Raw genomic sequence first — 12793 nt, forward strand, 5'->3', positions numbered from 1 at the left:
TTAGTACATTGTTTCTTTCTTATCTCACTCTTATTTTCCATACATATCTCTATAGTATTTATAATTTTAGGTCTTCCAATGAGCTCCTTCACTTTCTGGTTTTTTTTTTTTTTTTCAGAGATTTCTAAAATACCACCGGTTGCATTTCACAGATGCCACATTCTCAAGAATTGGGGAGAATGTCCATACGTGTAGGGAAAGATGCCCAGCATACAAGAAAGTGGCTGTGCATGTTCTGCCAGGCCACAGACATCAGCATTCCTTCCCAGAAAGCAATTGGAGAGGATCAACAGAACACTATTTATATAAGCAAACAAGATACCCTGGTTCCTACATTTCTATTCTCCCATCTATCAAAGACTATAGAAATGGTTCTTGGTTAAGGTAGGAATGCAGGAAAGGCTGAGAAGTATAAGTAAAATGATTCTGTACCCTAACATATCACTGACTGCTGTGAACTGAATTGTGTTCCCATAGCATTCATATATTAAAGCCCTAACCTCCAGTGTGAAGTTACTTGGAGATTAGTCTTTTGGCATGTAATTAGCTTTAGATGAGGTTATGAAAGTGGAGCTCTCACGATGAGATTAGTACCTTTATAAGGAGACATACCAGATAGCTTATTTTCTCTCTGTTTCGCCTCCATGTGAAGACACAAGAAGGCAGCAGTCTTCAAGCCAGTAAGAGGGATGTTTCCTCTGGAACTGTAAGAAATAAATTTCTGCTGTTTAAGTCACCAGTCTATGGTATTTTGTTATGATAGCCCAAGCAGACTAAGACACCACCCAGTAGAAATTTTTGTGGTGATGATGAAAATGTTATATATCTGTGATGTCCAACATTATTGTCACTAGCCACATTTGGGTAATGTGGATGAAGAACTGAATTGTCAATTTTATTCAATGGTATTTAATTAAAATTTGTCTAGCTGTATTTGGCTAGTGCTTACCATATTGGACAGTGCAGCTGTACAACAAAACATAGTCTTCTTGCAATTTTTCCCCCAAAGAAGACTGCAGTATAGCTGCCTGGTCGCATCATTCCCATACATACATCTGCCCCAACAGCTGGTCCTGCAGTGGCCATGTCCCACTGACAGACCACTGCAGAGCCACCCAGCATGAAAGGTGACCCAACAGCAGCCAGAGAGACAGATGCCTGCCTAGCTGTGCCCATACACGCCAAGCTAGTCCTCAGTATAAGATAACCATAACACTGTCATCACAAATTCTCACAGCCTAGGCCACTGAGGCAATTGCAGACATTGCTGACACAAAAGATGCTGACAGGGATTACAGCTAAAGAGACTGCACCATGCTACTGAGTCTACTCAGAACCAAATTGAATGCAACATAACCAAATAAAACCCCAGAACCCATCTACAGGAAAGAGCCTTCTCATAAAAGCTACTCCATAAAGATCACACCACTGCACTACAGCCTGGGTAACAGAGCACAATCCCATTTCTGAATTAAATAAATAAGTAAATTTTTAAGAAGTTACTGCATACAATTGTAAAAAGTTTTTATTCCAACAGATATGCAGATATCAATGTAAGGACACAAGAAACATGAATAATCAAGTAAACATGACACTCTACAAAGAATACAATAAGTCTCCAGTAGTAGACCCCAAAGAAAAGAATACTCACAAAACGCCTGAAAATAAATTTAAAATAATGATCTTAAGGAAACTCATCAAGATACAAGGAAATACACACAAATAATTCAGTGAAATTAAGAAAACGATTCACGGTCTGAATGAAAATCAAGTCATAATTACAAAAAAGAATTAAACAGAAACCTTGGTGCTAAATAATGCAATAAATAAAATGAAAAACACAACTGAGTGCTTCAACAATAGAATAGATCAAGCAGAAGAAAAAAGTGTTTAAATTTGAAGATAGGCATTTTTGAAATAACCGACTCAGAATATTAAAAATAAATAAAAGTAATAAAAACTAAAGGATGCCTACAGGACTCATGGGACACCACAAAACAAACAGCTATTTGCTTTATAGGAGTTACAGTGGGAGAAGCGAGGGAGAAAGGCACAGAAGACCTATTTAATAAAATAATAGTTGAAGTCTTCCCAAATATGGGGAAAGATATGATCATCCAGATTCAGAAAGCTCAAATGTGCCCAATTACATTTAACTCAAAAAGATCTGCTCGAAGGCATATTATACACAAACTATCAAATTCAAAACAGAGAGAATTCTAAAAGATGAAAGAGAATAGCACCAAGTTACATATAAGGGAATCTCTATTAGACTACCTGCAGACTTCTCAGCAGAAACCTTGCAGGCCAGGAGGGAATAAAATAATATATTCAAATTCAGAAAGAATAAAAACTGTCAACTAAGAATACTACCTTCAACAAAGCTATACTTCAGAAATAGAGAAGTAAAGACTTCCCCAGACAAACAAAATCTGAGGAAATTTATGACCACTAAATCAGCCTTACAAGAACTGCTTAAGGGAGTGCTACATCTGGAAACTAAAGGACGATAATCACTATAATGAAAATACAATAAAATAGAAAACTTGCCAATTCATAAATTGAACTCAGAATACCCCAGTGATGTAACAGTGTAATGTAAATCTCTCAATCCTTTAGTATGGAAGTTTACAGTCAAAATAGTCAAAAACAGTAAGCTATCATTAGCAGCTAAGGAACACATAATAGATTTTTAAAAAGTAAATTAAGACAACAAAAATATAAGTTGTGGAGAGGAGAGAAAATGTCTAGAGTATTTTTATACCACCAAAGTTAAATTGCTCTCAGCTTAAAATAGGTTATTACAGTCACAAGACTTTTTATGTTACCCTTATGGTAACCACAAAGAAAGAAATTGTAGCAGATATACAAGTAATACAAAGAAAGAAAACAAGGCTCAGCACCACAGAAAACCACCAAACCACAGAGTAAACAACAAACAGAGGAAGAAAGAAACAAAGGATCTACAAAATATTCAGAAAAAAAATTAACAAAAAGGAAGGAGTAAATCCTTAAGTTCTTATCTATCAATAATAACCTTGAATGTAAGTGGGTCAAATTCTCAAATAAAAATATATAGTGTAGCTGAATGGATAGAAACAGCAACAAAAACAAACAAACAAAAAACAGAAGACCGAACTATATGATGCCTGTAAGAGATTCATCTCACCATTAAAGACAAGCAAACTGAATGTGAAGAAACGAAAAAAGACATTTCATACAAATGGAAACCAAAAGAGAAAAGGAGTAGCCACATTTATATCACGTAAATTAGACTTTAAATCAAATATTGTATAAAGAGACATAGAAGTCATTATATAATGGTAAAGACATCAATTCAAGAAGAGACTGTAACAATTATAAATAAATGTCCACCCAACACTGAGGCACTCAGCTACTAAAGCAAATATTAATAAACCTAAGCAGAGAGAAGGACAGCAATATCACAAAAGTATGAGACTTTACCACCTAACTTTCAACAATGAACAGGTCATCTAGACAAAAAAAATAGATAAAGAAATATTAGATATAAATCATATCATAGACAAAATGAACCTAACAGACATTTACAGAACATTCAGGACATTTCATCCAATGGTGTCAGAATACTTGTTTTTCTCAACTGCATATGTAACATTCTCCAGGATAGATCACATGTTACGCCACAAAATAAGTCTTAAATTTAATGAGACAGAGATAATATCAGGTATCTTTTCCAACCACAATGATATTAAACTATATAAATTAACAATAAGTAAAACTTTCTAAACTTTATGAATACATAAAATTAACATGCTTCTGAAAGATCAAGGAGTTAATAAATTTTTAAAAAAACTAAAAATTTTGAGACAAACAAGAATGGAAATACATCACACCAAATCTACGGGACACAGCAAAAACAATTCTAAGTAGAAAATATATAACAATAAATGTCTACTATATCAAAAAAGAAGAAAGATTTCTAATAAATAAGCTAATGATTCAACTCAAGGAACTAGAAAAACAAGTTCAAACTAAACACAAAATTGGTAGAAGAAAGAAATGCTAAAACTCAGAGTAGAAATAAACAAAATGTAGACTAAACAAAATGAAGAGTTGGTTTATTGAAAAGATAAACAATATTAACAAACCTTTACCTAGATTAATTATGAAAAAAATGAAAGAATACTCAAATAAAAACAGTTTAAAAGGAGACATTACAATTGATATCACAGAAATAAAATGAATCATAGGAGACTATTATAGACACCTAAATGTCAAATAATTTGTTAACATAGAAGAAATGGATAAACTCCTGGATATATACAACCTACCAAGATTAAATTATAGCGAAACAGAAATCTGAACAGACCAATAATGCGTGAGGAAATTGAATCTAATAAAAAGTCTTTTATCAAAGAAAAGCTCAGAATCTGATTACTTCAATGCTGAACTCTATTAAATATTCAAATAATAATAATATCAATGATCCAAAAAATTGAGGAAGAAGGAATACTTCCAGACTTATTCATGAGGCTGGCATTACCCTGATTGCAAAACCAGAAAAGGACACACACACACACACAAAACTAAACAAAACAAAAATTTACAGGCCAGTAGCTCCGATGACCGTAGATTAAAAAATTCCCAACAAGACACTAGCAAACCAAAGCCATCAGCACATTAAAAAGATCATTCACTGTGATCAACTGGGAGTCATCCCAGGGATGCAAGGACGATTTACAGAAATCGATAAATGTGATGCACCACATTAGGAGAAAGAAAGATAAAAATTATATGTTCATTTCAATAGATGCAAAAAAGTCCTTTGACAAAACTCAATATCCCTTCCTGATAAAAATTATAACAAATTAGGCATAGAAGGTATGTACTTCAACACAGTGAAGGCTATATATGCCAAACTCACAGCTAACATCTTACTGAATGGAGAAAAGGTGAACACATTTCCTTTGAGATCAAGAACAAATGAGAATGCCCACTTTTACCACTGCTATTCAACATAGTACTGGAAATGCTGGCCAGAGAAATTAGCCAAGAGAGAAAAAAAAAAAAAAAAAAACTCATCCAAATTGAGAAGAGAAAGTCAAATTGTACCTTTTGCAAATGACATGATTTTATATACAGAAAACACTAAGGATTTCAACAAAGACAACAAAACTGTTAGAACTAATAAATAAATTCAGATAAGTTGCCGGATACAAAATCAACATACATAATTCATTATAAGCCAATAGTGAGCTATCTGAAAACAAATAAATAATAATAATAATTTCATTTACAATAGCCACAATAAATAAGCTACCTAGAAATAAAGATGTTAAAGATCTCTACACTGAAAACTATTAAACATTAATGCAAGAAATTTAAAAAGACAGAAAAACATAGCAAGATGTCCCACAGGAATGGATTGAAACAATTAATATTGTTAAAATAGCCAAAATAATGGTAGTTAAAACTACCCAAAAAGATGTACAGATATAATGCAAGCCCTATCAAAATCATAAGAGCACTTTTCACAGAAATAGAAAAAAAAATTCTAAAATTTATATAAAACCACAAAATACTCTGAGTAGCCAAACTATCCTCAGCAAAAAGGAACAAAGCTGGAGACATCAAACTACCTGACTTTAAAATATACTACCAACATATAGTAACCATGGCATAAAAACAGACATGGATCAGTGGAACAGAATAGAGAACCCAGAAATAAATTCATAGGTCTTCAGCAAACTGATTTTCAACAAAGTTTCTAAGAACACAGATTGTAGAAAAGACAGTATTTTCAATAAATGGTGCCTGAAAAATTGGATATCTACATGAAGAAGAATGAGACCCCTATCTGTCACCATATAGAAAAACCAACTCAAAATGTAGTAAAGAATTAAGTGTAAGATGGAAAATTATGAAACTACTAGAAGAAAACACAGAGGAAACGTTGCATGACATTGGCTAAGCAAGGATATTTTAAACATGACCTCAAAAGCACAAAAACAGACAAATGAGATTACATCAAACTAAAAAGTACAACAAATGAAGCTATTAACAGAGAGAAAAGAAAAACTACAGAATAAAAGAAAATATTTGCAAATTACACATCTAACAAGATGTTAATATCCAGACTACATAAGAAACTCAGACAGCAAGAAGACAAGTAACTTGATTTAAAAATGAGCAAAAGACCTTAATAGACATTTCTCAAAAAAAAAAAAGCATACAAGTCACCAACAGGGATGTTTTTAAAATGCTTAACATCACTACTTATCAGGGAAATGCAAATCAAATTCACAACAAAGTACCACTTCACTTTAGGTAGAATGGCGATTATCAGAAACACAAAAGAAAATAAATGTTAGTAAGGATGTGGAGAAAAGGGGAGATGATAGATAGACAGATAGATGATAGATAGATAGATAGATAGATAGACAGATAGATAGATGATAGATAGATAGATATACAGATATAGATATATGAATACTATTCAGCCACAAAAAAAAATGGAGTCTTGTCATTTGTGACTACATGGATGAACCTGGAGGACATCATGTTAAGTGAAATAAGCTAGGCACAGAAAGACAAATCGTGCTTGATCTCACTCATATGTAGAATTAAAAAAAAAAAGAAATAGAGTATAAACAGGGAGTACAAGAGTGTCTACCAGAGACTTGCAAGGGGACATGTTACAGAGAGGATGGAAAAAGGTTGGTCAATGGGTACAAAGTTACAAGTAGATAGCACAAATAAATTCTGGTGTTCCATTGCACAGTAGGGTGACTATGGTTGACAGCAAACTATTGTATATTACAAAATAGCTAAGAGAGGCTTTTGGATGTTCTCACCACAAAGAAATGATAAATGTATGAGTTGATGGATACACTAATGACCCTGAAAGATCATTGTACAACATAGATATGCATTAAAACATCAAATTTTACCCCCTCAATATGTACAATTACAATGTCTCAGTTTAAACAATTAAAAACTAAATTTAAAAAGACTAAAGCTAAACAGAATATATGCTAAATTATCTTCTGGAACAGGCTTGGTATCTTAGGTGTAGGCCCAAGGGAAAGAGACTCTAGGACAGAGACGTGTACCCAAAATTATTGGAGGGTGCCCTCAGGACTGATGCCTGACTGGAAATAGGATTAAGCCAAAGGAGAATTTTAACTGAAATGTTGATCCCATTAGATCTCTGGTGCCAAGGTGGCCCTTCAGAAGTGTCCTATCCTGGAGGAATGGGGGCTGGGCCTTTAGACCCCCTACCATTCCCCACAATTGACCTGCCATTGGTTGAGCTTTGGACCCAGTGAAGATCATGATTTAGGCAAGAAAGTTCTCTTCCACAGAGGGCATTGAAAGTGACTCATCTGTGCACGGTCATCTGCACAGCTACTCCCAGCTGTGGGCGGAATGTTTGTCTCAGTCCTGAAGGAGTAATCTGGGCTGTATAGCATAGTATAAACTACGCTTGATTTAAAATATTATTTTACTTTATTGCCATAAAAATGTTCTTACCTATCTGTTCATAGTCCCAGTTTTTTGACTCATAAAATAGATGTATCTCCATAAGGGCATTAATGTATACTGCTAACCCTGTATGTAGGTTTACCTCCAAAGCAAGCATTGGATAGAATAACTTTTTTTAAAAAAAGACTTATTTTCAGGGCTAGGTATTTTAAATTATCAAAGAATATAAGGGACAATCTTTTCAGAAAGATTTGCTGGAAGGTTGAGAGGCCCAAATTTTAGTGTTCTTCCTGTTTGTTCCACTAATCAAATGCTAAAAGTGGCCAAAAAGCAAAGTAAGACTTTCATTTTAAATATCAGAAAATTAAAGCCTAGAAATATAGAGAGAAATGCTTAATATTTTTATTCGTGTGTCTATTCAATGTGTTATTCAATGAATTTCAACTACGTGTCAGATACTGCTGAATACCAGGATATAAAAAAAGTAAGGTGTGAGTCTTGAGGTTGAGGGACTGTAGTCTCAAAGAAAAGCCAAGTGAATTATAAAATAATGTAATAACTGCTCTGTATTAGGTTGAATTGTGGTCCCCCAAAGACACGATCACCTGTATCTTCAGGATGCGACTTTATTTGGAATTAGAATGTTTGCAGATTTACTTAAGTTCAGGATCTTCATATGAGATCATCTTGGTTTTGGCAGTCCCTAAATCCAACAATGAACGTACTTTAAAAAGACAGAATAGGGGACACACAAAGACACAGGGAAGAAGGCCATGTGAAGACAGAGGCAGAGACTGGGGCTATGGTTCCCAATCTAAGGAATGCCAGGAATCCCTGGAAGCAAAAAGGAACAATAAAGTATTCCTGCCTAGAGGCTTCAGAGGGAGCATGGTCCTACCAAAACTGATTTTGGACTTCAGGCCTAAAAAGTGTGAGAACAGAAATGTCCTCTGTCTCCAATTACTAAGTGGTGGTTTGTTGTGGCAGCCCGAGGAACTCCCTACCTGCTGTAACAGAGATAGAAGTAAATATATGGTGAAACGGAGTAGAACCAAGCTCTCTCTAGAGCAATGTGGTTTTCCAATGGACATGATATTAGACCCAGAACTTTAAAAAAAGAGTAAGTATTTTCCAGGTGAAGTTAGTTTAGGGCCAATCTACCATTTCATTCCTGTTGGCAGAACTTAAGTTGGTCGTGCTGGTGATGTTTGGGAATGATAAGCTCACTATGCAGTTGACCTTTGAACAAAACAGATTTGAACTACAAGGGTCCACTTACACAGATTTTCTTCTACCTCTGCCACTTCTGAAACAGCAAGACCATCCCCTCCCCTTCCACCTCCTCTTCAGCTGACTCAACCTTCATCACGAGGATGAAGATCTTTATGATGATCCACTTCCAGTTAATAAATAGTAAATATATTTTCTCTAGTTTATTATTTTCTTAATAACATTTTTCTTTCCTCTAGCTTACTTTACTGTAAGAATTTAGTATATAATACATATATAAAATATGTGTCAATTGACTGTTTATGTAATCAATAAGGTTTCCCGTCAACAGTAGACTATTAGCAGTTAAGTGTTTGAGGAGTCAAAAGTTATATGCAGATTTTTGACAGCACAGGATTGGGGGTTCAGCAACGCTGACCCCCATGTTGTTCAAGGATTAACTATGGCTACCTTAAACTATGTAGAGTTTATTTTAAAGATAGACATGTAAATAAGTAAACAAGGATTTCAGCCATATGCATAGATTTCAAGGGAAGCCAGGCAAAGCAAAGCATCCAAGCTAAGAAGGAGCAGAAACAGTAGCAAAACTAAAGTCTCTGAGCTTGGACAAGTCAATCATTTGAATCCTAAGCAGCTCTGGAAATCTCTGCAGCAAAGCTTCACAATTTTTATTCTAATTCTTTACTATTAACTCAGATCTACCTCTTTATCTGTCCACTTACTTTTCTGTTAACAATTTGATGATTTCCCTCCAGGTTTCCTAACACAAACTCCAGGAAAAGAATCATATTGACTCACCTAGTAATCTGCCAAGCCCTGTCAGAGGCTACGGACGCTCCTATTCCACTTTTCAAAGCCTGTCAAAGATGACAAAGATGACAAACAAGTGGTAAGATTCTAGAAAAGTCTACAGTTGTGAAGGGACTTAAATGTCTATCTGAACAATTTTACTTTTATTCTTTGTATTCAGGTAATTAAAATATTCTTTTATATGGGGAAATGTCATGATTAACTTTGCTTTTTAGGAAGACACCTGTACAACTAAAAACTAAAATGCAATGAGACTTGTGGTAAAGGTGTTAGTGAGAAGCTTTTCTAGTGTTCAAATCAGATAAGGGCTGAGATAGGACTGGAACTCAGTGTTTTTCTGCCATCTACTCCTAAGTAATTTTGTGTAGAAAGCTGTCTAAAATATGAAGCGCACGGATCTCATGAGATTTTTCTGCTTTGATCTTTACTTTTTTATGCAGCTTCATTTAGCACCAATTTATCAGTGGAAAAGGGGATTTGATGACTTCAGGTTCGTGGATGGCGATGTACCATGCTTCCACACCGGAGGGAGGCAAAACCTCAAAACCTTGGCATTTCTATGCATGATTTTAACAGCTTGAGTTACATAAATGCTTTTTGCTGTAGAAAAAAAAAGCCAAGCATCAACCAAAACGCCTTCCACAAAATGACTAGGTAATAAAAATTAAGTATAGAGTAAATCCATTTGACTTTAGGTAAAAGACAACCCCAGATATTTATTATTGCTGTCTTTTTTGTTTTCCTTTTCTTTCTCTTTCAATTAAGATACAACTTTGAGTTATAAGCATTCCAATCATGTCATTATCAAGACACTTTGGAGAGGGGAGGAAGGAGGGTTGGCAAGATTTATGCATATACCGTGCATGCAGATACAATAGGCACAGAGTAGAAAAACAAAGGCTCGTGTCAACCAGCCGTTTTCCATCTTACATTTCAAACTGTCATTTTAAACAAGCAAATACAAACATTCCTGAGCAAGGAGAAAAAGCAAAGCAGTGTGTTACTTTTTTTTAGGGGGGGTTCTTTTTTTTTTTTTAATCTTTCAGTGAGTTTCCTAATAACGCCTTTGACAAGTAACATGCTTTTTCCATTTGCAATAAAACTCACTAAAGAATAGGCAGCTCTCCTTTCCTTTATCAGCTTCCTTTGTTACTGCTGCCACAGGAGACTTTTTTTTTCCAAATAAGTCCTCAACGAAGAGGGAGATGTTTTATAATGAGTAATTACACCAAGATCATTTCATTAACCCTTTATTTTCCTCAAATCTGATTTAACCTGCTGAAAAAAAGAACATAATTGAAAATATAGGAAATCCATAACAATAAACGACAGAGCTGGAAGAGATATGCTTGCATGGTGTGTGATGGAAAAATGCACCTTCAGGGGTACTGCCTGACCTTTTCAAGAAACCAGCAGTCATAAATGTGTCCTAGAAGCAGACTGAGTTTTCAAAGATACCAAAGGAAGAAGAGAACAACATATTACAGTTAAATGCACTTATCCTCCATTTACACTGAGTGTTATGTGCAGTTGGGAAGAGCGTGGGCTCTGTAGTCAGATGGAAAGTCTGGATCTAAATTTCCCATCAGAGAAGATACCTAACCCATGACATATCTTTCTGAGATAATGGAGATTATGTTGGTTCCTAACTCATGGAAGACTGCAAAGAAGAAATGCAACACTGTATTATATAAAGCTCTTAGTATGAGGTCTGCTATATAGTAGATCCCTGAAAAATGTTAGCTGTTCAAGATAAGGTAGACAACAGCATCTTTATACTCTACATTAAGTGACTGCCCTTGCACTAAAAGAATTTGTCATCTAATATAGAGCATAAAGATTCCAGAGATATTACTGTTTTCTCTGATGAATTTGGTAAGCTGGTTTTAATTCTAGGTCTGTTTGGAAGTGTTCATGTCCTCAATCACTCTTCAATTTGTTGTAATATCACACAATTATTCTTGGCCTCTGTTGTCTATCTAAAGCAGGAATATTTTATTACTATCGTCTGTACCATAAGTAAAAGAGATGACACCTAGCCCATCTAATTTTAGAATTAAACAACCAAGGAAAGATTAAGCAATGTAGTATATTGAAAATACCTGTTCATAGTAGTAGTCAAATAAACTCGGATCCAGCATCTCATTTGTTTAGCAACCTTAATGTTGGTGCTTTCTCTTTGGGTTACAGTTTCTTCATTTATGAAGTGGGGGTAGTAATATCTATACAATAGTGTTAATGAGAGAATGAAGTATAGAATTTTTTAGAATTTTATTTTGAAATAATATTAGACTTACTAGAGAGTTGTAAAAGTAACACAAAGTTTCTTCATCAAGCTTCTCCTGATGTTAACACCTTCCATAACCATACTACAATTATCAAAACCAGGAAACTAGCATTGATATCATTCAAATTTAGAGATTGTTAACTAATGTATGTGTATTATACAAATTTCATCAATTTTCTCATTAATGTCCTCTTTTCTGGTCCAAGATCCAATTCAGAATTTGGTACTGCATTTAGTTTTCAAGTCTGTTTAGTGATTTCCAGTCTGTGGTAGTTTCTCAGTCTTTCTTTGTCATTCATGACCTTAACACTTTTGACTTGTATAGTCCTATCAATTTATTTTTTAGACTCTCCTTCCATTTGGACTTGGCTGATTTATTCTTACAATTAGATTGAGATTACACATTTTTTTCAAGAATGCAGCCCAGTGTGTAGCATTGTGATGATTGTGTGATGAGCCCTCCTCAGTACAACAAAACAGCGAGAACATGATGTTATGGCTTGTTATTAGTGATATTAATTTTGATCACTTGATGAAGATGGGCCTGCCAGATTTTATCACTGTAAGGTGACCATTTTTTCTTTGTAATGAATGTTTTATGGTGAGATATTTTGTGACCATACAAGTGTCCCTTTTCTCATACTTCTGTCCACTAATTGTATTATCTATCCATGATTCCTGCCTGCAACCCTTATGTGCTGACTACCTAATGGTGACTTATTTTTCACTATTCCTGCATATTAACTGGAATTTTACTGTAAGGAAGAACTATCTCTTCTTCCCTATTTATTTAATTATTTACTTACATCAGTATGGACTCATGTACATCTATTTTATTATATGGGTTATAATCTCTTTCCATCAGTGTATATTCTTTGCTTGAATCTTCCTAGATTTGACCATTGAGAGTTATGTCAAATTAGACTCTGAGTTGTTTGAATGTAGTCCCATCATTTTTTGAGTATTTGCTTACTTTCTGTAACCACAAAAATTCCAGGC

General features: G+C 34.5%; 1 long non-coding RNA gene across 1 annotated transcript in view; it reads left to right on the top strand.

Annotated features, from left to right (window-relative positions):
- Positions 1 to 9586, top strand: part of LOC115836294 — a 38712-nt gene extending 29126 nt beyond the window's left edge. Inside the window, exon 3 of the long non-coding RNA XR_004031240.1 lies at positions 9453 to 9586. This is a non-coding gene — a long non-coding RNA (uncharacterized LOC115836294). The remainder of the gene's footprint in view (positions 1 to 9452) is intronic.
- The last annotated feature ends 3207 nt before the right edge of the window (positions 9587 to 12793 follow it).

The sequence above is a fragment of the Nomascus leucogenys genome, chromosome 8 (assembly GCF_006542625.1).
Source record: "Nomascus leucogenys isolate Asia chromosome 8, Asia_NLE_v1, whole genome shotgun sequence".
Classification (NCBI taxonomy): domain Eukaryota; kingdom Metazoa; phylum Chordata; class Mammalia; order Primates; family Hylobatidae; genus Nomascus; species Nomascus leucogenys.